The sequence below is a fragment of the Callithrix jacchus genome, chromosome 5, assembly GCF_049354715.1.
Source record: "Callithrix jacchus isolate 240 chromosome 5, calJac240_pri, whole genome shotgun sequence".
Classification (NCBI taxonomy): Eukaryota; Metazoa; Chordata; class Mammalia; order Primates; family Cebidae; genus Callithrix; species Callithrix jacchus.
Genome location: NC_133506.1, coordinates 47,736,863 through 47,761,718, shown reverse-complemented (window position 1 = coordinate 47,761,718; position 24,856 = coordinate 47,736,863). Strand labels below are relative to the sequence as shown.

Sequence of the window (24,856 nt, the reverse complement as noted above, 5' to 3'; positions counted from 1 at the left end):
ATTGACTCACAGTTCTGCATGGCTGGGGAGGCCACAGGAAACTTACAATCATGGCAGAAGGGAAAGCAGGCACGTCTTACATTGTGGCAGGCAAGAAGTGAAGTGAGAGCAGAGGAAAAACTCCCACTTTTAAAACCATCATATCTCATGAGACTCACTCACTAACATGAGAACAGCACAGGAGAACCATCCCCATAATCCAATCACCTCCCACCCGGTTCTTCCCTTGACACATGGGGATTATAATTCAAGATGAGTTTTGGGTGGAAACACAGAGTCAAACCATATCACACTAGAATTCAAGGAGAATCCGCCCAGGCTGGAGAAGAAGGCTTTAAGCAAAAGAGAGAAAGAAGGAGGTCTATGGGTACCGAAAGGTAGGTGAGCTAGGAGACCTGGACGTCAATTCCCTCCTGCAGACTCTAGAAAGACAAGAAGCACCAGAAAAGGAATGACCATAGAGCAAGTCGAGGCAGGTGGGGAGTAAAAAACTTCCCCCAACTCCCTTCACCCCAGACATGGCAGAGAGGTAGCAGAAAGCTGCTGTGCTTGTAGGGCAAATGGGGCAATGAACATTCCTGCAGGAATCTATGTGGCCAAAGCCAACAGACCAAGGGAGCCACCTCTTTTGCCTGGGCATAATGCAATCCCCCCAAAACATGAAACAACCCAGGAAAGGGTGGGGCTTATGGTTACCAACAAAGGAAGCTAATTCTGAATAACTCCAGCCGGAAGAGCACGTATCAAATGATTCCTTGTCACTCACAAAGCTCCCAGCAGCTCCAAGGAGCCAGATATGGAGGCTTGGCAGTCAGAATATTGCACAAAATCAAAGTGTAATCATGGTGCCATGACAAAGCCCCATGAACAGAGCTGGGTACAGATGCAGGAGTTTACACTGTATGTAGTGATGTCTGAGCACTGGTCACTGATGTCACAATGACTTCTGCCCCTGCCACCACCATTGCTGCTAACCATCACCAGAAAGCATTCTGTTCAATCCCTGCATTCTCCTGTCCCAAGGTTTTAACGGCCATCTGGAACTTCCAGGGAGATCAGGAAAGCACATACCTGGGGTTTTCCACTTCAGATGTGAGAGGCAAGCTCAGCCTTACAAAGGTGAGGTTTCCTCAGACATGGGAAGGCAGCTCAGATGCACTGATAAAAGTCCATCCAATGAAGGAAGCTCCAGAAAGAATTGAGTTGAAGTTTTCTGTCAACCCAGAGCAATGGAAGCTCTAAGTCAACAATTAAGTCGAGATACAGAAAATCAAATCCGATTGTACAACTGAGTTTACAGACTAGTTTGTACTCACTTTTGTGTAAGTAAATGATCTACTGTTTTTGTGTTTGTTATAATCAAATTTCTTAGCACAGTGGTTCTTTAGAGAATGGTAAAGACTCTTGATTCCTGGCTCCACCACTTACTAATTGGGTGACTTCTTGTTATTTAGCATCCTCTGCAATAATTCCCTGAAAAAAAAAACCTGGGGGTAATGAGAATAGCTATCTCATAGCATTATTTGGATGAATGAGCTATATGGCAGATTCAATTAAGGGCGCTAATTCTTCTCCATCACTGTATCTGCACTCCTCGGCATGTCTCTTTGCAGTTTCACTCACTGAAGTGGTAGAACCTCAGCCAGGCACAATGGCTGATGCCTGTAATCTCAGCACTTGGCCTAGAATCCCAGCACTTGGCCCAGAAGCCAAGATGGAAATACCGCTTAAGGCCAGAAGTTTGAGACCAGCCTAAGCAACATAGCAAGACCCCGTTTCCACAAAAAAAAATTTTTTTAATTAGCCGGGCATGATGGCATGCATCTGTAGTCTCAGCTATTTGGAAAGCTGAGGTGAGAGGATTGTTTGAGCCCAAAAGTTCAAGGCTACAGTGAGTTATGATGGTCCCACTGCATTCTAGCATGGGTGACAGAGCAAGACTCTGTCTCGAAAAAAAGAGACAAAGCTGCTTATATCACCTTGTGTCTTATTTGGCCAACAGAGTATAATGGAAGTGAGTGTGTGACGGTTCTGAGCCTAGGCTTCCAAGAAGCATCCTGCTTGGCCTTCTGCCACTGTCCTGAGACCATGTCCAGACTGGCCTGCCAAAGGACAACAAGCCAAGTGGATCTGAGCCAAGTCGCCCCATCACCCAGCAGCCCCTGCTGACAGCCTGCTGACCCCCAGATATGTGAGCAATCTAGACAAGCTCAGCAGGGTCGCTTAGATGATCACCCCTGAGCAAAATCAAAAAATGCCTATGTTGTATGTCACTGAGCTTTTGTAGCTATTATTGCATGCACCAATAGCTAAATGTTACAGAACTGTATTAAAGTTTTTAAATACAAAGTAAGCACATCATAAGAATCTATAAATGCTAGGAAGCATACAAAAAAGAAGGCATCATATCAAACACCAGCAGCTGTATAATTTGACATGGCAAGGGCTAACATTCCATAGAAAATTATCAATGAGATTTGTCACTCAAGGACACTGTCCAGATAGATATTCTTAATATCAGGTAGAAAAGGTCGACTTTCTCCCTAAAACACAGATCTAAGTGAAGGTTAAAAAATTAAAATCTTGCAGGCCCTAGCTGTCTAGATTTGATATCTAGTAGAAGCATATTTGTCCTTGCTGAGTCAACACCTAAGTTACATGTGATAAAATAGACCACTGCAGCTCAAAACCCTATTTAAGCCCCAAATCAATGGTTTAACTCTTATGTCAGGACAAGTAAACACTGCTATGTGATGGAAATGTTGTTTGAAAAAATATATATTTTTAATGGTAAAAACTGAGACAGCCACATCTGTTTTCACTGATTTAATGTCCAACCAACTTCTCAAAAGGTAAATTCTGGATGTGTGTGACTGTATTGTGAGGCATGTCAATTGTTTTTATTCTCTATTATTGCCCGTTCCCTCTAGCCCCAGTTCTCTCTCTCTCTCTTACAATTTTAAGTTTTTAAAAAATTCACTTTGGTAATCACAAAATAGTTTTACTTTGCAAATCTACTGAGATGATCAAAAATCTGTTTCCTGTACTTCCACAGTAGGTGGTATATAATGAATTCAAAAATTCAGTAAACAGAGCTCCATGGGCCTACTTTTTTCTCCTGACTCCTATGATTATCATAATTTGATTTTATAGTTTTCTGTCCTAAGCTACCAGCTAGGGAGTAATCTTTACTGAGTCATGAACTTTCCCATCATTAACTGTCTGCACCTATTTTCAACATATCAGAAGTGTCCAATAACTACATTTTATCTGCCTTGAATAAAGTCGAGTTGAGACACTGGGGAGCACACATATAATAAAGTTTGCTTTATGCTTTCACAAAATCCTTGTGGTTTCCAGCTCCAGCATTATCTGTGACTCCCTTTCCAGGAGCATAGAGATTGCATAACACGTCTTCCATAGAGATCAGGACATATGTTTACAAGGAAAGAAAACTGAGTAATTTCCCACTGGTCCAAAGGGAATATTAAACTTTTCTGTCATTCTATAGTATATTATTTATGGTCCCTTTTTTGTTGTTTTTTTTTTCATTTGTGAGTTCAACTTCATGTCCTGATAGAAGGTGATAAAATGCTCAATATGTTAAAAAATGTTATCACTAAATCAGGAACAAAACTATAAATTTTGGCCTTTGAAATCAAAGTGACTGGTGAGGATCATTTTGCTTCTGAAATATTACAGTAGTGATCAATTCGCTGTAAAACTAAGCCGTTTAGCTCAGCAATCTATAGTCGGAAAGCAAGTTGTTCAAGAGGAAAGTCTATGTCCAGCCCAAGAGATAAATTAAATTTTATGGGGAAAATATGCATTATTACATGCTTATCTGTTTAACATATTATTGTTGGCCACATCAGTATAATAAATATCTTTAATCACATATTTTCTCTCTCACACATATAGTGATGTAGTAATTTGATTCTTCCTGTATTGATCCAAACATAATTCAATTAATCATAGAATAGAGAAGAGCTTTCGGATCTTTAAAAAAGAAAAATTCTGATTTGCTGAGCAAATATACATGCCCTGTGAAATGGGGTTGGCTGGCAGTAGAAAAATAATTCATATAATATTTCCTCAAAGGGTAAGCATCAACTGATCTAATTTATCCTTTTTCCCAAATTTAAACTCCCCTTCTTACACAGCAGCTTTCCACTAGAAAGGCTTTGGCTTAACTTGATTCCATCCATAAGGGGTAATTTCACTTTGAAGATTTTGCCTCAAAGTATATGTTGGTTGTAAAAAATCAAACATAGGAGATACAAATTCAGGGCTTGTGCATATATAAGTAATCAATCATAAGAGCTAACATTAATTGAATGAATCCCAGCACTTGACAGGCTGATTTACATCATTCTGTGTAATTTCCACAAAAATCCTATGGGCTAGGAACGTTACTATTTCTATTTCATAGATAAGGAAACTGGGCTTCAAGAAACTAGCTAAGCAATGACTGGAGGAAAGAAGGGAACCACACAGGAATCCATTGCTAAAAATCACCTCAAGAGAGGGTGGCAGCTTGAAGTAAGATGGTAGAAAGGTATCAATGGAGGTAAAGACCAGTGGATGAAATCCAGAAATATTTGAAAGATGAAATCACTTTGGCCTTTGAAATCAAAGTGACCGGTGAGGATCATTTTGGTTGGTTAGGGCTAGATGGTTAGGTGGTTGGTGCCATTTTCAGAGAAATGTATTTTCAAATGTTTGCCAGCACATTCCACGCATTTATAAGAATGATATAAGGCAGAAATATCAAAGCATTTTTCTACATTTTTTCTTCATCCCATCTATTTTGCATGTAAATGAGTATACAAAGACTTTATTGCTCACCACACAGCATGCCACATGAACATCATGCTTATTTCTATTCCTCTTGTGCCCTCAAGTCTCACATCAGCAATGGATAGATGCTGCATGTTGTACAGTGAGTAATAAAGTCTTTTGCTTCTGAGCCACAAGTCTCATGTCGGCTGCCGGCATCTAAAAAGTTGTAGTGGGATGGAGCCAGGTGTGATGACTCATGCCTATAATCCCAGCACTTTGGGAGGCAGAAGTAAGCAGATCACTTGAGGCCAGGAGCTCGAGACCAGGCTAACCAATATGATGAAACCTCATCTCTACTAAAAATACAAAAAAAAAAAAATTAGCCAGGCATGGTAGCGGGACCCTGTAGTCCCAGTTACTTGGGAAGAGGGGGAGGGGTTGAGGCAGGAGAATTGCTTGAACCCGGGAGGCAGAGGTTACAGTGAGCCAAGATCACGCCACTGCACACCAGCCTGGGAGAGAGAGCTAGATTCCATCTTTTAAAAAAAATGTAGTGGGATAACTTGTTAGATTGCAACCAAAATAAAAATCTAAGACCCTCCACACTTCTTGACAACAGCATTGTACATTTTCTAGTAATCTTTTACATTAATATATTTTTTAATCTTATTATTATTAAATTAACTAATACTTCTTCCTCCTCTCCAAAGGATCTAAAACAACCTATTAATTTCTATTGCTCAAATTCTATGATTTTGGATTTCTACTTCTTTTCCTCATTTTTCAGCTGATATAATTACACAGCAAATCAGTATTATCATAACCCAGAAATATGAATTGCCACATCTATTTACATTTGCAGGTCAGGCATGGTGGCTCATACCTGTAATCCCAGCTCTTTGGAAGGCTGAGGTGAGAGGATCATTTTCGGTCAGAAGTTCAAAACCAGCCTGGCCAACATGGTGAAACCTCGTCTCTACTAAAAATACAAACATTAGCTTGGTGTGGTGGCAGGCGCCTGCAATCCGAGGTACTCTGGAGACTGAGGCAGGAGAATCGCTTGAACCCGGGTGTCAGAGGTTGCAGTGAGCCGAGATTACCCCACAGCACTCCAGCCTGGGTGACAGAGCAAGACTTGGTCTCAAAAAAATAATAATAAAATAATTAAAATATTTATGTTTGTAAATTTATTAACATTCTAAATAAACTGTTCCATATAAACAAACTAGCATAAGCACTCCATTCATCAACAAATATTAACTGAGAACCTACTGTGTGCCTTTTGCTGTACATGTGGTAGTGAGAAAGACAGATGCAATCCCTGCCCTCTGAGAGGGAAGCTTCCAAACAGGAACGTAAGTAATTGAGCAAGCAATAACATCAAAAGAGATTATTAAGTTCTATGGTAGCTGCCATCAAGGGGAGGGTAACCTGTGAGCTGATATTTGATGTCACTCATACATAAAAGTTGACCAGAAAAGGGTGGAGAGGGTTGCGGACTCACCGTCTGAAAATAGTTTATGCAAAGTACTATAGGTGGGCAACACCTCGACAAATTTATAAAGTATGAGTGGGAAGAGGAGACAGATGAGGGGGACAATAAGCAAGAAATAGGCAATACAAGCTTTTTGATCGTGTATAAGGATTCAGATTCAGATTTTACCCTGCTGGCAAAGAGAATGCAATACAGGGTCTTATGCAAAGAAGTGCACTTTAGAAAACCAAAGATTTACATTTTAGAAAATAAAAGCACTGGCTCACACCTGTAATCCCAGCACTTTGGGAGGCCGAGGCGGGTGGATCACGAGGTCGGGAGATCGAGACCATCCTGGCCAACATGGTGATACCCCATAAAATACAAAATAAAATACAAAAAATTAGCCAGGCATGATGGCAGGCACCTGTAATCCAAGCTACTTGGGAGGCTGAAGCAGGAGAATTGCTTGAACCCAGGAAGCAGAGGTTGCAGTGGGCCAAGGTCTCACCACTGCACTCCAGTCTGGCGACAGAGGGAGACCCATCTCAAAAAAAAAGAAAAGAAAAATCACACTGGCTGCTGAATTGAGAACCCATCAGAGGGAAAGACTGGCACAGATTCTCAAATACAACACTATTGATATGTTGGGCAGGATAATTCTTCCCTGAGCGGGAGGACCATCCAGTGCATTGTAGGATTTCATCAGCATTCCTGATCTGTACTCATGGATGGATGCCACTTGCATACTCTTGATTATGGAACAAAAAATATATCCTGGGGAGAAAAACTGGCTTCCACTGAGAAGCACTGGAGGAAAGAAAACCAGGTTTGGAAGCTGTAAGTCAGGAGACAGATAAAGGCAGACTTAACTGCAGAAGCGGGGGAAACTGCAGATGGGTTGGAGAAAAATGGAGATGCACCCTTGAAGTTTCTCACTGGTCTGTTTACACATCCCTGAGAAGGGTCTGCAGTGCCAGAATGACCCACCACTCAACTGTACAGAAATGAGTTTTACTACATAGTTCTGCCTCTATTCCAAGCAAAACCTACTATTGTCTGTCTCAGCCCCGCTAAGTCATATACATTCATGCATATGTATGCATACGTTAAGTTTTTGCAAGCATAATTTAGACTTTTCAAAACAGTGACACAGTAACAAAGAAAAATTGAGACATGCTTGCGTTTTGAATATTGATTCCAGTTTCTCACATACTACCCCTGACATTTTTCATGCTGCTTTGTTTTTATTCATTTGTTTTCTCTGCTTTTCCATGTCCTGCCCAACTTTAAAGAAATCTACAACTAACAGGCAATTAGGCCCACCCATTACCTATAGAATGCAAACGCTCTCCCAGGCCAACCCACCGGAAAAATGTGCAGGTTACTCAATAAGGGATTTTATAGGCTCAGGAACAACTAAGATAACAATATTTTCACAAAATTTATTTTGGTAGAAATGGCTATTATATTTACAAGAGGTGAACTCTGTGCTAGGAACTTTGAAAATATTACCTCATATATTCACTCTTCACAAGTACTGTACAGGAGCATTTATCCCCATTTTACATCTGCAGAATCTGAGACTCAGAGAGGTTAGTAAAGAAATCACTGATCTGTTACAAAGCTGGGAGAGAAAAGCAGGGGAGCGGGGCTGAGCAAACTGTTTCTGCAAAAGGCCCGATAGGAAATATTTTTGGCTTTGCAGGCCGTTTGATCTCTGTCTCAGCTACTCCAATTCTGCAGCAACAGCACAAAGACAGCCACTGACAGTAGGTAAACAAACGGGCCTGGTTCTGTTCTCATTAAACTTTATTTAGGGATGCCGACATTTTAATTTCATATAATTTTCACATGCATATAATTCTTCTTTTGATTTTTTTTTTTTTTTTTGACCACTTGAAACTATACAAACTATTTCTAATTCACGGCCAGGCAGAAACAGGCAGCAAACCAAACTTGGCCCTCTGGCTGTAGTTTGCAAAGGTTCTGGTGGAGAGTGGGTAAGATCATGGACCCTAGCGGCTGACTCCCTGGGGTTGAATTCCTGCTCTCCCACATCATAAATTTGTAAACTTTGTGAGTTACTTAACCAATATCTCTGTGCTTCAGCATTTAAGGTTGGCTTCCCTAGAAACAGACCCCGAGATAGGTTTTGAGGGCAAGCAGTTGATTTGGGAGGTGACGCCAGGAAGCTCTAGTAGGGAGTATGGGAAGAACACAAGGGAGGCAGGGAGGCCATAGTTGGTCATGTCAGTGAGCAGGTTCCTGCAGGGGGCAAGTGGAGACTTGTCAGGGTCCCCTGAAAGACGGCATGGGGCACATGCCAGTATCCCCTGCCTGGCAAAGAAGCTGGGGTACTGATCATCTGACTCTGATCTATCACTGGTTGAGGGATTCTCCTGGAGCATTAACGTGCCCCAAGCTTGTCCCTCAACTGTCTGTGGACAGTGCATTCCATGGAGCAGAGTCCCAGGGTCCTACAATACAATGTCTTTGGTGTATCAGGAAGCTGTGAAGCTCAGGCATGGAGTGGGGAACAGAAGGCTCTGTCAGCACTATTTCCTCACCCACAAAACAGGCATAATCACAACAGCTACCAGTTGGGCACAGTGGCTCACGCCTGTCATCCTACCACCTTGGGAGACTGAAGCAAGAGGATTGCTTGAGGCCAGGAGTTCAAGACCAACCTGGGCAACATAGCAGGACTCCATCTCTCCAAAAAATTAAGAAGTTAGCCAGATGTGGTGGCACGTGCCTGTAGTTTTGGCTACTTGAGAGGCTGAGGCGGTAGGACCCCTTGAACCCAGGAGATCCAGGCTGCAATGAGCTGTGATCATACCACTGCACTCCAGCCTGAGAGACAGAACGAGACCCTGTCTCAAAACAGACAAATAAATAACAAACAATGGCTACTTCTGTGTGCGTGGAAAGATAGGATGAAAGAACATGAAAAATGCTTTACAGCTGGGATCAGGAGAGAAGGGCAAGGCACTCGCCCCAAGTACAGAATTTCACAAGATGCAGGAAAAATAAAAACTTAATAATCAGTATAAATCATATTTTCACATAATTTTTTTTAATCAAAATGAGGGCTGGGTGCAGTGGCTCACACCTGTAATCCCAGCTCTTTGGGAGGCCAAGGAGGGCAGATCACTTGAGGTCAGGATTTCAAGACTAGACTAACTAACATGGAAAAATCCCGTCTCTACCCAAAACACAAAAATTAGCTGGGTATGGTGGTGGGCACCCGTAGTCTCAGCTACTGAGACAGAACCGCTTGAGCCCAGGAAGTGGAGGTTGCAGAGAGTCAAGATCGCGCCACCATACTCCTGCCTCAGCAACAGAGCAAGACCTCATTTCAAAAAATAAAATAAAATAAAATAAAAATGAATACCAACAAATTCATTATGAACAAAGATCAGAATTTTAAATAAAAACAGGATCAGTTACAGTGCTGTACAGATCCATCTTAGCACCTGAAGCAAAGGAAGAATGGTGCATCCCTACAAGAATAGAAGTTTATGATGCTTTTCACAGTTAAATATTTTTTAAGAATTAAGCTTTTTCAAACCATTATGTTGTACACCTTCATTATATACAGTAAAAATAAACAAATAAATGAAGAAATAAAAATGTTATGGATGATTTTGCTCCCCTTAATGCCAAAAAGAGTGACATAATAGACCCTATTTGGGGTTAAAAATATTAAACTGAATGTGAGTTTTAATATACCTACTTTTCAGTTTTTCAGTATTGTTTTCAATTTCTTTAATGTTCTGGGGAAAAAAATAACCATTAAAAAATACATGCAAGCATATAACAAGAAGGATAAACATTTTACCTTTTGCCTCCAGTTCTTTGTTTTTGAAACATAATTTCAACTTTTATTTTAGATTCAGGTGTAGGTATACAGGTTTCTGAGTTGAGTATATTCCCTAATGCTAAGGTTTAGGGTATGAACAATCCCACCCCTCAGGTAGTGAGCATAGTACCCAACAGGTAGGTTTTGGGGATCTTTTTTCAAGACAGGATCTTGCCCTGTTGTCCAGGGTGAAGTGTAGTGGTGTCATCCCAGTCCCCTGCACCCTTGACCTTCCAGTTTCAAGCCATCCTTCCACCTCAGCCTCCCAAGTAACTGAGACAACAGGTGTGCACAACCATACCCAGTCGATTTTTTTTTTTTTTAAGTAGAGGCAAGATCTTGCTACATTGCCCAGACTGGTCTCAAACTCCTGGGCTCAAGCAATCAGCCTGCCTCAGCCTCCCAAAGTGCTCAGATTACAGGCATGAGCCCAGCACCCATCTTCCAGTAGGTAGATTTTCAGCCCTTCCTCTCTCTCTCCTCTCCCACAGTAGCCCCCAGTGTCTAGTATTCCCGTCTTTATGTCCATGAGTACCCAATGCTTAGCTTCCACCTGTAAATGAGAATATGTGGTATTTGGTTTTCTGTTCTTGCATTAATTAGCTTAGGATATAATTTGCCTCCAGTTCTAAGAAGGCTCCTGTTTGTACTTAAAATTTCGGTATTTTGTTCATGATGAATTTTTGTGTTCATTTTAGCTTTTTTAATATTGCATTAAAACACAATCTACCTTGATTCTTCAGTTTTTTGTGTTACCCTTCCCCTAAATTTTGTGCCTGAAATGAGCGCTCCACTGGTCCTGCCCAAGTCCTGGCCCTAGATGGTTCATGCATGACACAGCAATCAAGTGCTTAATGAATGATAGATAGCTCTGCTGCTCCTCTTCAAACCCAAATCGCCCGGCACTGCCTTGAGTCTTCCTTCACAACTCCTGCCTGCTTCCTGGGTCCATAGGGATAACCACATATTCACATTTTAACAGTCACCAAGACAAATTATGTCTCTTTTTCCGTCATGGCATGTGGGGGGAAATGCAGTCTTTTATTGAATATTTTTGAGGCATATGTGTTGATAACTACTCGCATACCCTATTATGTAGGGGGAAAAGTTAGCAAACCCAAGGCAATTATGTCTGGATAATTTGAAGGGCCTACTTTTTCTTGACAGCAAATTAATTGATGTTATAATGGGTATGTCACCCTGCCATCCATCAACATTTATTGAGTTCTGACAATGTGCTACGTTCCATGTGAAACAGAACACGCACATACACACACACACCCCCCAAAATCTCAACTTATTCCTTACCATGTGTGATCCATTGATGATAAAATTTGTAAGGGATTTTTTTAATGTAAAAGGGAAATAATATTGCCGGTATGCCCTGTTTTCTCTTAGCCTCTTATTGAGTTCCAACAGTGTTTTAGGTTACATGTGCAACAGAACACACACATACCCCAGAATCTCAACTTATTCCTTACCATTAATGATATGATTTGTAATGGATTTTTTTAATGTAAAAGGGAAATAATATTGCCTGTATGCCTCGTTTCCTCTTGTCCCATCCCATATTTATCTTAGCTCAATGGCTCTGATTGGCTTTGAGGATGAGTTGTCAGCAACTTCTGAAATGGAATAAAAAGAATTCTGTTTGTGGGAAGAAGTGGATTTGTGTGAAAGATGCATTTTAATGACTCCTGTTTATTAATGACCCAAGCTTTCTAGAACCGTATTCAAGAACTGAAGCTGTAATCAGCCTCACTGATCCAGTCTCGTCGCATTTCACTACATGAGCAGGGAAAAGAATCGGTGATTGCTGTCAAACCAGCTAACCCCAGTGTGGTCTTTGGGCCTGTTAGCAGGAAAAGTAAATAAATAATAGTTTTGTTAAAAATGATCCTAGGGGGAAAAAAAAAAAAGAGCCTGTGAGTCAAAAGAAAAAAAAAAAAAATCACTGAGTAATTAAGAAAGAAGCTTCCTTTCCAATTGCCAGATAAAACATTAAAGAATTGCAGGAAGCAAAACCAAACCAAAAAACAGCTATTTAATTTTTAGAGCTGCTTTTAGAAATTACAATGAAAGAACTCTCTGGGGTAGATGTATGACTGTGTCCCCAATCACACAGAACCATTTATTTATTTAGTTACCTATTTGTAGATGTATATTTGCTGTTGGCAACACCCTTCAGTATCAGCTCAAGACCTACAGCAGTGAAATTTCATCCTTAACCCCACATTTCCTTCATTCCAGCAGCTCTGGTTACAACCTAATGTTATTTTAACAGTTTTTCTTTAATTTAACAATATTTAATTTGCATTCACTCAAGTGACATACAATAGATCATGCTATTACCATGATTTATATCAGATGAACTGGCATAAATTCAACATTATAAATTATGCCTGTAAATGAAACTATTATTTTACAGGAATTACTGTAGCAGAAAGGCTAAGGCCCCTCCAGTCAACCTTAGTCAAACCCACTCTTTAGAGTTTTATATTTTATGCCCGCAATAAATGCTTCTGTGAAAGCTCATAACCCACAAAAAAAGTCATTTGAAGTACATTAATTACGATAATACTATCCAAAAAGCTGCAAGGGCCTATTTTTGTGACATCATTCTCTGATTTCTTGCTGCCTTAAATTATCCCTTTGATGGCTGCGGAGATTAACAGTCATACTTTTGTCATTAAATATAAGGCATTTTAAAGCTTAATCCACCTAAGTTCTAATTGATATTGCTTTCAGTTGGCAGATAGCGACCTGATTTATAATTCAAATATGCGGCCTTATATGCATCTCTTCAGTATAATGAAAAAGCAAAGTTCCTCTCATCTTTCTCAGCAATGTTAACATCAAGGAAAAGTCGCTTTCTTTTTTTCCTTTTATATCCGAAGCCTAATTGAAAACTGTTCATTGAATTTCAGCGTGCTAGAAAAGTCTTTTTATCTCTCAATTTGTCCATTAGCGATTATAATTGAAGTATCTGCTACACAGCTGAATTGATATTGTTCTTGTTTAAATTCTGAATTTCTCTAAATCTTTCAGAAGACATCAAAAAATATGTCTATATATGCACGCGCGCGCACACACACACGCGCGCGTATTTATGGCTTAGACGGCATCGGCTAACAATATCACTTAAATGGAGGATTAGTCTAACTCTCCAAGTGGATGAAGCCACACAAAGGAGGAAGTCATCTAATTTTGCTGGAGAGCGTGTTGCATGATAATTTTACCAGCATGACCATAAGGTTTGCTAATTGCCACATCTGTTTAACAGCTGTCAGATGCTCCCCACATGCTGCCATCGATATTACAACAGAGTACATTACCGGAAGTTTTATTGTTTTCAACTGTTATTTATTTGTCATAGACATTACTGCAGCTAATGACATCTATTTATGTTATACCACTAATTATTTGGGTTTTTTTTAAAACCTCTGTTTAATCCAGTTTTGCAGTTTGGATTACACCTTTCTCTCCTGCCCCCACCTCTTAACCCCTTGCCTTGTGTCCCTGCCATGACAACCCCCTCGTGTAAATGACAATAATTATTTTTCATCTGTAGTCATAAATATTTTAATAGATTTGTAGAATTTTTTTAAAAAGACGTTTCCAAAACATCTTCATTCCTTAATGACACTGATGAATTCTTCCACTAAATCTCTAAGATGAGCCCATGTTACTAATGATAAATGCACAAATACATCACTGCTTAGGCTGCCTTTATGGGGGCAGTTAGTCTTGCTGATTTTTTGTAATTACTTTTATATTTCACCTGGTTCCTCACTACATTGCACTTATTTAAGCATAACAAACTTTGACATCTATTAAGTAGAAAGCAGAGACTGACAAACTGCAGACTGAGCGAAATACACATGGCCTGATTCAAAATGAACTGATGGGGTCACTGATCTCTATTGTATACAGAATGTGTGGAATCCATATGATGTATTATTTATCCATAGTAGATGCCTTTTTGTTTCATTAATAAACCTGTATAGCAGAGATATACAGTACTGAGGGTTAGTTTGAGGCAACACAAAATGATTTGATATTTGCCTGCCATTGCTCAATTATTTTCCTCATTTTTTTGCTGCATCTTTGCATGAATTATTAAGACCTGTGCTGTTTACTTAAGAATCTAATTTTAGTGCATGTGTCCAGCTGAATTCTGTTTTCTCCTCTAATGAAAGGAAAATGATGTGAGAATTTCCAATCTTAGCCTCAAAGTTTAGATTTGCAATGCACAATGCAAGTTGTAAAGGTCACTCTGCTTTGAACCACATAGCATAGACATTTGATGAGCCTAAAAATCCATTTTGGTTACGCATCACATCATGGCAACAAATTAAAGTGGAACTGCTTGGTTAAGTCAAGCACAATTTGCATGTGCTTACAGAGAAATAGATTAAAGGAAGAAAGATCCAACGTGAGTAATTCTACAGGAAATATCTTATCCAAAATGAAGGTAGTTGATTGGAGATAACTTCTGGAAGTAACGGTGAGTGACCATCATTCATATCATGGTGTTCTAACACTGCTTCTCTGAGTTATCATACTTGGACAGCTCTAGTTTCTATGTCTAATAATGCATATTCATTTGTAATTAAATCATGCTGTAACCTGCACAGAATTCTTTGAAAAGGCTTATTGACATATTGGACAGAGACAATCTTATAGAGAGAGTTGCTGAGCTTTTCTAAACAGGGACTGAAGAATAATATTTTATTAGGTATTAAAAGTAATTTAGGCAATACATAGACTATAGACATTTTGTTGGGGGTTTTCTTTTTGGAGACAGGGCCTTGCTCTTTCACCTAGGCTGGCACAATCATAGTTCACTGCGGCCTCAAACTCCTGTGCTAAAGTATCCTCCTGCATCAGCCTTCTGAGTGACCAGAACTACAAGTGCACACCGCCATACCTGGCTGGGTTTTTTTCTTTTATATTTTAGAAATGAGGTCTCTCAGTATATTTTCCAGGCTGGTCTCAAACTCCTGACCTCACGTGATCCTCTCACCTCAGCCTCCCAAAGTGCTGGGACAACAGGAGTGAGCCACCATACCTAGTTTGGGGATTTTCTTAGATATTTTTGTTTCATTAAATAACACAAAGACAGGCCTATAACCAAGATTTTTGTTTTGTTTTGTTTTTTTGCTCATTTACTCAAGATCTGGAAAGGGAAAACTGATTAGCTTTTTATGTCCACATTTCTTTTAAAGAGTACTTCCATGGAGTCTGATAAGAAGTCTTGGGTGGCATAAATCAGACAGTGTTTAAAAGCATACAGTCTTGCAACAGACAAATTTAAATTAACGAGGGAAATGGTGGAAAATGCAACATGATAAAATGAAAAAAGTTCACAGCACTTGTCGAAAACACCTTTTTTAGAACCAGGCACACATATTTCTTCATATCTGGTGGGAGTATAAATGAATTCACACTTTTTGGAGGGCAATTTGGCAATAGCTTTCAAACTGTGTAATGTCAGCCCATTTGACTCCAATATTCTATTTATAGGAATAAATACAGTATAGATATTCTTGCATATGAGTACAAAACTAAATGTTCAAAATCAATTTTACAAAGTTGCTTGTACAACAAAATAATAAAAACTAAAAACAGCAACGTCTATCAATAGGAGAATATTTGAACAAATCATGCTTGATTCATTGTTTGTAATAGCAGGATACTGGAAATGATCTAAATGATCATTATTAGAAGAGTAGATAAATGATGCATTCATATAGCGAAATGCCACAACCATTAAAAATAAAGATCCATGGATAACATAGAAACATACACTAGGTGATAAGTACCTTACAGATCACTGTGTATGTTATGGTCAGTGATGCTGGGGGTTAGGAGTTGTATATGTGTTTAATGTTTAAAGCTTTATACATCCACTAGAAGGTAAATCCCCATGAGGGAAGGGATTTAGCCTGTCTTGTTCACCAACATATTATCAGTCCCTACATCAATGCCTGGCACATTAGAAGGACTCAAAGCCATTTGTTGAATAAACAAATGATCATATGCTAGTGTAAGCCTAATTTAAAAGATATGGGAAAATGCACACCACAGTCACAGGAGAAAGGCATAAGATTAAAAAGAGATGGAGACTCGGGAGGTTTATGTTGATCCTCTGCATGACTGGAAATTTTACTATGAGATTTTTCAAAAGACTTTATGTAAAAAAAATTAAAAGGCTTGCAAAATATAATAAAACCACAAAAACGCAAAGCTCATAATGTGGCTTCCATTTGCAATTTTTTTGATATAGAATACAGTTCCTCCTATCTTGCCCTATTTTCTACTTCTCTCAGCTCCCACAAGAAAAGAAAGAAATGGAGTGAGGATGACAGGTAGCAGTTAAGCAGGAAAAGATACTCTCCTAAAGCCAGCATTATTGCGCACTTGAGGGTTGACCTCAGCACTGGTGAATTCTGACCTTGTGAAATACTCAACAGGAAAAGACTCAAAGAAAGTCATCAAGAACAGCTCAATCACGGTGTCCAAGCAGCGTGATGCAGCAGTGAAAAGAAAGAGGGAACGGATGGACACATTAAAAATGAATAGGAAGGATATTAAAGGACTTCCGGTTAAAAATGGTGGCTTGAATTCACCCGTTCATCTTCTCTCCTTCTCCAAACCTCACTAAAATGACAGTAAAGGAATTAAAGAGGCATAAATTCACGAGGACAAGGAGAGTGGGAGAATAATGACAGGAGAGAAATGTCAGCCAAATTTTGAAAGATGGAAAGTGGATGTATGAGTGGCAAGTGATCGAGGTTTCAGTGTCTTTCCGTCCGCTAAGGACTGGGTGGTGAGAAGTCAACATGAAGCCAGTTTAAGCCCCAGGACCCTGGAGAGCTTCAAGAACCTGAGTCCCCAGTTACTTGTGAAGTCAGGAATGAAGAACAGAAGTGAAATCCAAGAGATTCTAAGGAGTTCCTCCCCGACCTTCCTCCTACAGAAAAGAAACAATAGACCTGAGTTGAAAGGCTGGACTGGAGGACATAGGCATAAGGCAGAGTCAGAATAAGAGGTCTTTCTGATACAAGTAGGGAAAATGAAAAGTGCAACTGACAAAGACAGTCAAACCCTCCTTTGTCTGCTCAGCTCCTAGTCCTGGTTACCTGGTTCATACTCACCTCCCTCGTAAGTGGGAAATCTACTGTTTCCTCAAAAAAAAAAAAAAAAAAAAAGCCTGGGCTACCCAAAAGAAAAATAGAATCGGCTGGGTGCAGTGGCTTGTGCCTGTAATCCCAGCACTCTGGGAGGCTAGAGTGGGCGGGTTACCTGAGGTTGAGAGCTCAGGATCAGCCTGACCAACATAGTGAAACCCTATCTCTACTAAAAATACAAAATTAGCCGGGCGTTGTAGAGCATGCCTGTAATCCCAGCTACACAGGAGGCTGAGGCAGGAGAATTGCTTGAACTATGGAGGCAGAGGTTGAGGTAAGTGGTGAAACTCTGTCTCAAAAAAAAAAAGAATGAATGAAAAATAAAATCTACAGACGCTGACATATTGATTGGAGTCCCTCCATGAAGCAGGCAGGCAAGTCACCATCCAGGGCTCCCACAGAGAGGCCAACCAAGTCAACAAGATCAACCCAGACATAAATCATTGAGTCTGCTTTTCAGAGCCTGACTTCAAAATTCAAATGGCGTCCAAGCAACACCATGTACATGTACATATGGATTTGAATATATATATACATATATATTTGAGACAAGGTCTCCCTCTGTCACCCAGGCTGGAGTGCAGTGGCAAAATGACAGCTCACCATAACCTCTGCCCACTGGATTCTAGCAATCATCCCACTTCAGCCTCCTAGGTGGCTGGGACTACAGGTGAGCACCATCATGCCCACCTAATTTTTTTTTTTTTTTTTTGTAGAGAACTCCTGAGCTCAAGTAATCTGCCCACCTCGGCCTCCCAAAGTGGTGGGATTACAGATGTGAGCTACCATGCCCAGCCAACATCACCATATTTTTTACCAAAACCTCTAACATATATTCAGAGATGAAAAACAACAGGAAAAATCAACTTAGGAAGAAGCAAAGACCAAACAAAAAAATCAAAAATACTAAACATCTTCGGAGAGATAGAACATTCATGAATACAATGTCTAAGAAGGAACATACAAAGGACAATAAATCACTCTTTGAAAATTCAAGAGACAGTTTGGAAGATGATGGTGAGAACTCTTCCAGAAAGTGGAGCAGAGAAAAAGGAGATGAATAATGGAAGTCAAAATATTAAAAGAAAAACTAAAGATACAACATCCAAAAAATAGTTTTAGAAAATAAGAATAACAAAAATTAAAAATAACATAAAAATTTTCTAAGAAAAATTTCCCAAATCTAATAAAACTAGCTTCAATAATTCATCAACTAGCTATGTAAGCTCAGTAAATGAGGAAATCACCATATTTATTTTTATCATCATGAAATTTTAAATTTTAAAAACTTTCCAGAAAGTTAAATGTTTTTAAAAGTTTTATAATAGCATTATCACACACCACGACAGCTATGCTGGAAACAGGAAGACAAAAAAATACATTTCTTCAAAATGCTAATGCAAGAAGTATTTCTTTTTAACCAAGAATTTCAGAGCTAGTTAAAATTATTGCTCAGTTGTGGAATATAGAATAAATATACTTTCAAATTGGCAACATATCGAAAACTGAAACTCTCTAATCCCCTTTCTCTAGAAAAAGAGAAGCTTTTTAATTTTTTTTCTTTTTCTCTAAAGAAGGAGTCTGCGTCTGGCTGGAAGTGAAAGGACCGTAGAGAAAAAGAGAGACAGTGGGTAGAAAGATAAAGAAAGACTGAATCCTGGTATTATCGTTTGAGCCCCGGACACAGAAGTTAAAGTGTGGGCACAGTATCTGCACTGAAGTCTCTGCTCACTGTCAGTTGCAACCTCTGGTAGTGAAAGTGCTTTTCACATTCTGCCTCTTTCATGACTTTTCTTGAGTTGTGCCAAACAATATTAATATCCCTCCTTTCTGTTCACCAGTTATTTTTGTTTATGATATTAATCTAAGGTCTCACGTCTTTGCAATATAGATTTTAAGTTTCTCTCTTATGTATAAGCCTGTCCTTCCCAATGGGTTGAAGCCACTCTGGGATCCAAGCATCAGGAGTTCTCCTTAATTCACCTCTCTCCCTCACACCCAATTGGCCACCATGTTGATTTATTTCTACCTCTTTGCTCTTCCCACTTTCTCTCACCTGAATTCCAACTGATTTTCTTGTTTTTGGTTTCTCTTCTCTAGAATCAACTCTCTACACAACTGCTGGAGAGATTATTCTAAAATATCAATGTGACAATGATCCTTTTCCCTACTTGAAACACTTTAATTGTTCTTTCAAGACTGGCAGCATAAAATCCAACATCCTTAAAACTTTATGCAAGATTCAGCCCCAGACTACCCCCCATCTACATCCATCTGAAGCCACTTAGAGCTATTTCACTCCCTCATGACTGAAAATGCTCAGCCTGTCATCTTCCACCCTTTCCCACCTGTATGGTGTGGCTATGTTCCACACCCAGATCTCATCTTGAATTGTAGATCCCACAATTCCCATGTTGTGGGAGGGGCCCAGTGGGAGGTAATTGAGTCATGGGGCAGGTCTTTCCCATGCTGTTCTCACGATAGTGAATAAGTCTCATGAGATCTGATGGGTTGGTTGGTTGGTTGGTTTGTTTGAAACAGAGTCTCACTCTGTCACCCAGGCATGATCTCAGCTCACTGCAACCTCCACCTCCCAGGTTCAAGCAATTCTCCTACCTCAGCCTCCTGAGTAGCTGGGATTACAGGCACATGCCACTACACCCAGCTAATTCTTTCGTATTTTTAGTAGAGATGGGGTTTCCCCGTGTTGGTCAAGCTGGTCTTGAACTCCTGACCTCATGATCTGCCCACCTCAGCCTCCCAAAGTGCTGGGATTACCAGTGTGAGCCACCACACCCGGCTGAGATCTCATGGTTTTATAAGGGGAAGTTTCTCTGTACAAGTTCTCTCTTTGCTTGCTGCCATCCATGTAAGACATGACTTGCTCTTCCTTGCCTTCCGCCATGATTGTAAGGCCTCCCCAGACATGTGGAATTGTGAGTCCATTAAACCTCTTTCCTACATAAATCACCCAGTCTTAGGTATGTTTTTATTAGCATCATGAAAACTGACCAACACACCACCTGTTGTGAACAGTCTGACAAATTCTCACTTAGCCTTCTAGATCCAGCACAAGTAAGTTCTGCTTTGTGAAACATTCCCTAGAAGTCACCCCTTTTCCATATATGTTGCCTACTCCCTCCTTTATACCACCTGTCCTCTGTGATGGCACCTATCATATGTCCTACAAGCTCTTGGTAATTATTGACTTCCCATACTGGAGAATGAGTTAAGTTATGTGTTCCAAAATTGAGGTGGCATCTGTCCTTGGTAGATAATAAATATTTGGTGAAGGATCAATAAATTCTGTCTTCTAGAACATAATTCTTAGCACTTTTATGGGAATAAACACTCAAGAGGTCTTTCACAAAATAAATGGAAGCTGGCCAGTTGTGGTGGCTCACACCTGTAATCCCAGCACTTTGGGAGGCTGAGGTGAGCCTATCACCTGAGGTTGGGAGTTCAAGACTGGCCTGACCAACATGGAGAAACCCTGTCTCTATTGAAAATACTAAAAATTAGCTGTGGTGGTGACACATGCCTATAATCCCAGCTACTTGGGAGGCTGAGGCAGGAGAATCGCTTGAACCTGGGAGACAGGTTGTGGTGAGCTGAGATCGTACCATTGCACTCCAGCCTCGGCAACAAGAACAAAATTCCATCTCAAAAAAAAAAAATGAAATCTTTACTACATTCTGTAGGAGGCATCTGTTGGTTTTTTCTGTCCCACATCAATTACTGAATATTTCAGTGCTGGTACTAGATCGATTATTTTCTTGAAGGAGCTACCTCTCCCTTGGTCTCAGCCAGTGCAATGCTGGGGCCACCTCACACAGCTCATGAGAGCCCATTGATAGATTTTCAAGAACTTTCTAGGTCGTTGATATTATGCGAAGAGTTTGAAATCATTGATATTATGTGAAGAGTTTGAATCAATTTGAAACCATTGTGGGAAAATTTGCACAGGGAAATTGGCAAATGCTAAGATGTTTTCTACTTCCATTCTCAGAGCCAGTTGTTCAAGATGTACTAGCTCATTTATGACCCCAGCCTGTGTGGTTTGACAGGAATGACTCCACCTACAGTCCATCCAAGGTAAGCACTTAGCTCAAGCCCGGCCAATCAGTGCAGCTCAAGCCTCACAAGGCCACAATGGTTGGTTCCTAGATAAGCATATTAATAAGCATATTATTTCTGCCCGACCAATGGGAATCTCTCCCAGGACTGTTGCTATAACTACTGAAGAGAGATACTCCTTGCCCTGAAATGGCTATCTCTAAGAATGTCAAATAATCCCAGAACTGCTGGGGTTTTCAGGTGGACAAAACCCAGCAGAGAATGCAACCAACACAGGGAACACAGACAAAGAAGAAGAGAAGGAAGACCAAGCCTCACATCATCGTTGGAGCCCTGGATTCAGCAATGACCCAGGCTGGTTCTCACTCCTGGACAGTTCAACTTCCTGAGTCAATAAAGGAACTTTTTTTTTTTTTTTTGGCTTAAGTAAGAAAAGCTTGTTTTTGTGTGTGTGTGTGACTAGCAATTCAATATATCCTGCCTAATTTATAGCGTATCCCAGTTTATGTGTATATTCTTATAATGTGGAAAGCGTCTCTCCTGGTTGTTACCTTGCTTCAAGAAATGACCATTCCCTTGAACTGCCCCACCTCCACCACGGACTGGGGCCCTCTGCAGCTGTCTACACTCCATGATCAGCCCCTCCTGGCCACAGCTGAATCTCTTCCTGCCCAATCTTTCCAAGTTTCAAAGGGAGATACTGGAGTTAAGTTACACAGCTGAGAATTCTTAAGAGGAAAGGGCTACAACCCTCATGAAGCCCCTAGTTCCTTTGTGGCTGCATTGCTCAAGGCTGCTTCCTTCTTTTTATAAGAAACCTCAATAGGTACCTTATTTGGCTTAAGCTACTTAGATCTGCTTTCCGTTCTCTGCACTAAAAGAATCATAACTAAGCTTTTCTCAAAGGGTAGCACATGAGCCTATGGGATGCGAGACAGTTTTAAGTAACACAGAGATGTTTTTCTTCTAATAATTGTGTATGAATTTTTCATGCCTATTCAGAAAAATTTTACTAACACATTTAAAGGAATTCTGTGGATATCATTGCTCAGCATGAAACTAAAACAGGTATTTTTTAATCTGTCCATTTTAAGAAAAACATTCAACAACAACAAAAAAATCAGTCAAGGGTTCTTGACTGCAGCAACAGAAACTAACTTTGGTTAACTTAGCAGAAATGCCATTTATTAGCAGGAAATCAGGAAGTCCCCCAAATTAAGGGAAAGTTTAGAGAACAAGGCTGGAAAAATGAACAGCAATGCAGGGGAACCATGTCAGAGGAACCACTTCAAGGACATTCTCATTAGGACATTAACTCCCAAGTACCAGGGCCACTGCTGCTCCTGGACTTCACCACCACTGGGCTTACAATACCTTCCCCAGTGCCTTTGCACAAATACTTTCTAAATGAAGTACCTCTATGTCCCTCAAGGTGCAAGAGTAGATGGTGACGGGAGCCAAGACAAGATGCCATGCCTGCACTACAGTGGCTAGAGAGAGGCAGTCCTTACCACTGGGTCTCAAACTCAGCTGCCCATTGGGATCCCCTGGTGTATGAGTCAGGGTGGTTAGATGTATATATGAAGGGGAGTTTATTAAGGAGTATTGACTCACATGATCACAAGGTCAGGTTCCACAGCAGGCCATCTGCAAGCTGAGGAGGAAGAAAGCCAGTCCGAGTCCCAAAGATGGAGAACTTGGAGTCCGATGTTCAAGGCAGGAAGCATCCAGCATGGGAGAAAGATGTAGGCTGGAAGGCTAAGCCAGTCTAGTCTTTTCACGCTCTTTCCTGCATTTATTCTGGCTGTACTGGCAGCTGATTAGGTTGTGCCCACCAGATTGAAGGTGGATTTACCTTTCCTAGTCCACTGACTCAAATATTAATCTCCTTTGGCAACACGCTCACAGACACGCCCAGGAACAACACTTTGCAGCCTTCAAGTCAATCAAGTTGACACTCAGTATTAACCATCACACCTGGGGAGCTTTACGACGCCCTACTACCTTGTCCTACCCTAGAAATGCAGATTGTATAGGTCTGGAGCATCAGGGGCTGTTAAAGCCCCCCGGGCATTCTATTGTGCAGCAAAGGTTGAGAACCACAGGGCTAGACCCTCTGGCTTCCACCATAGACGATTTTACTCATCAAAGAGAACTTGGCCTTATCTGAACTTTTTCTCCTGCATCCCCCAATTGATTTCTTTGCTCTCTTCCTTCTGTGTCTAGTGCTAATGCTGTTTTCAGCTCTTTTCAATTATGTGATTTCCTTATCTTTATACTATTGAGAATACCTTACAAGATTTCTTCAACAGCAACTACATTTATCTGCCTGTCATTTTGTTTTCATTATCCATGATAGCAATCTCTTGCATGGCTTATGAGAACATATCGAGTGATTGGTTTTAAACAAACAAACAAAAATCCACCAAGTCAACATTTGTCGCAAGGTATAGAGGGTGCTTGTTGCCTTAGTGGCTCGCACATGATCTGCCTCCAATTCGGATGTTCACTCCAGCCCACAGAGACTTTTCTCCTGAGTCTGTGTATGATTGTTCTTATCTACTCTTCCCTCCTTATCACAGATAATGGTGTGCTGTTTCCTGGAGTGTGATGCTGTGGCCCAAGTTGCACTCTAATGAAAGCAATAATTCTGAAAGCTTGGTGAAGGAATAAAGACGCATGGTAATTGTCAAAAGTTCTTCATCTTGAACGTGAATAGGCATTTGCTCATCGTGGTTGACAGCTGATGGCTTTTAGTTGTAAAATGCCTATAAAAACAACAAGAATTTTAACAACCTATCTTCTGCCTTGCTTTTGGATGAGCTTATCAACAATGGAGACTTGGATCCATGGAACTTACAAGGGTATCAAATGCAATTTTTTTATTGTTGTGATAAGTACACATGACATGAGATCTACCTGTTTAACAAATTATTAAATGTCTTCTGTCTTAGAGGATGGTCAGAGAAGCCTCTCTAAGGAAACTATAGTTGAACAAAGAAACTCTGGCAAGAGTGTTCTAGGCAGAGGGAAGAGCAAGTGCAAAGGTTCTGAGGCAGTAGCGTGCTGAGTGTATTTGAGTACCATCACGGAGGAAGTCACTGTGGCTGGGGCAAAAGGATGGCAGAGAAAGACAGTTGATGAGAAAGACGGAGATGTGACAGGAGCCAGATCAAGTCAGATCAAGTCATTTACTGAGAGATGAGAAGCCCTAGGAGGAAGTGGCATCATCTGGCTTAGGTTTTGACACAATCCCTCTGGCTGCTAAGTGGAGCAGAGACTGTCTGGGGGAAGGAAGAAGAAGGGAGACCAGTGAGGAGGCGATGGTGATGTTTTAGCCAAGAAGCGATGCCACCTAGAATCAGGGTTATAACTGTGGGGGTGATGGAAGGCAGCCAGATTCTGGATATATTTAGAGGGTGGAGCTGACCAAATTTATGGAAGGACTGGATGAGGAGTGTGAGG

The 24,856-nt window shown here is 40.5% G+C and overlaps 1 long non-coding RNA gene across 1 annotated transcript; it reads left to right on the top strand.

Annotated features, from left to right (window-relative positions):
• The first annotated feature begins 982 nt into the window (after positions 1-982).
• On the top strand, positions 983-5,918 carry LOC108591974 (uncharacterized). The gene is made up of 3 exons (XR_004743995.3): positions 983-1,322; positions 2,003-2,191; positions 5,645-5,918. It is a non-coding gene; the product is annotated as an uncharacterized LOC108591974 (long non-coding RNA).
• Positions 5,919-24,856: the final 18,938 nt, after the last annotated feature.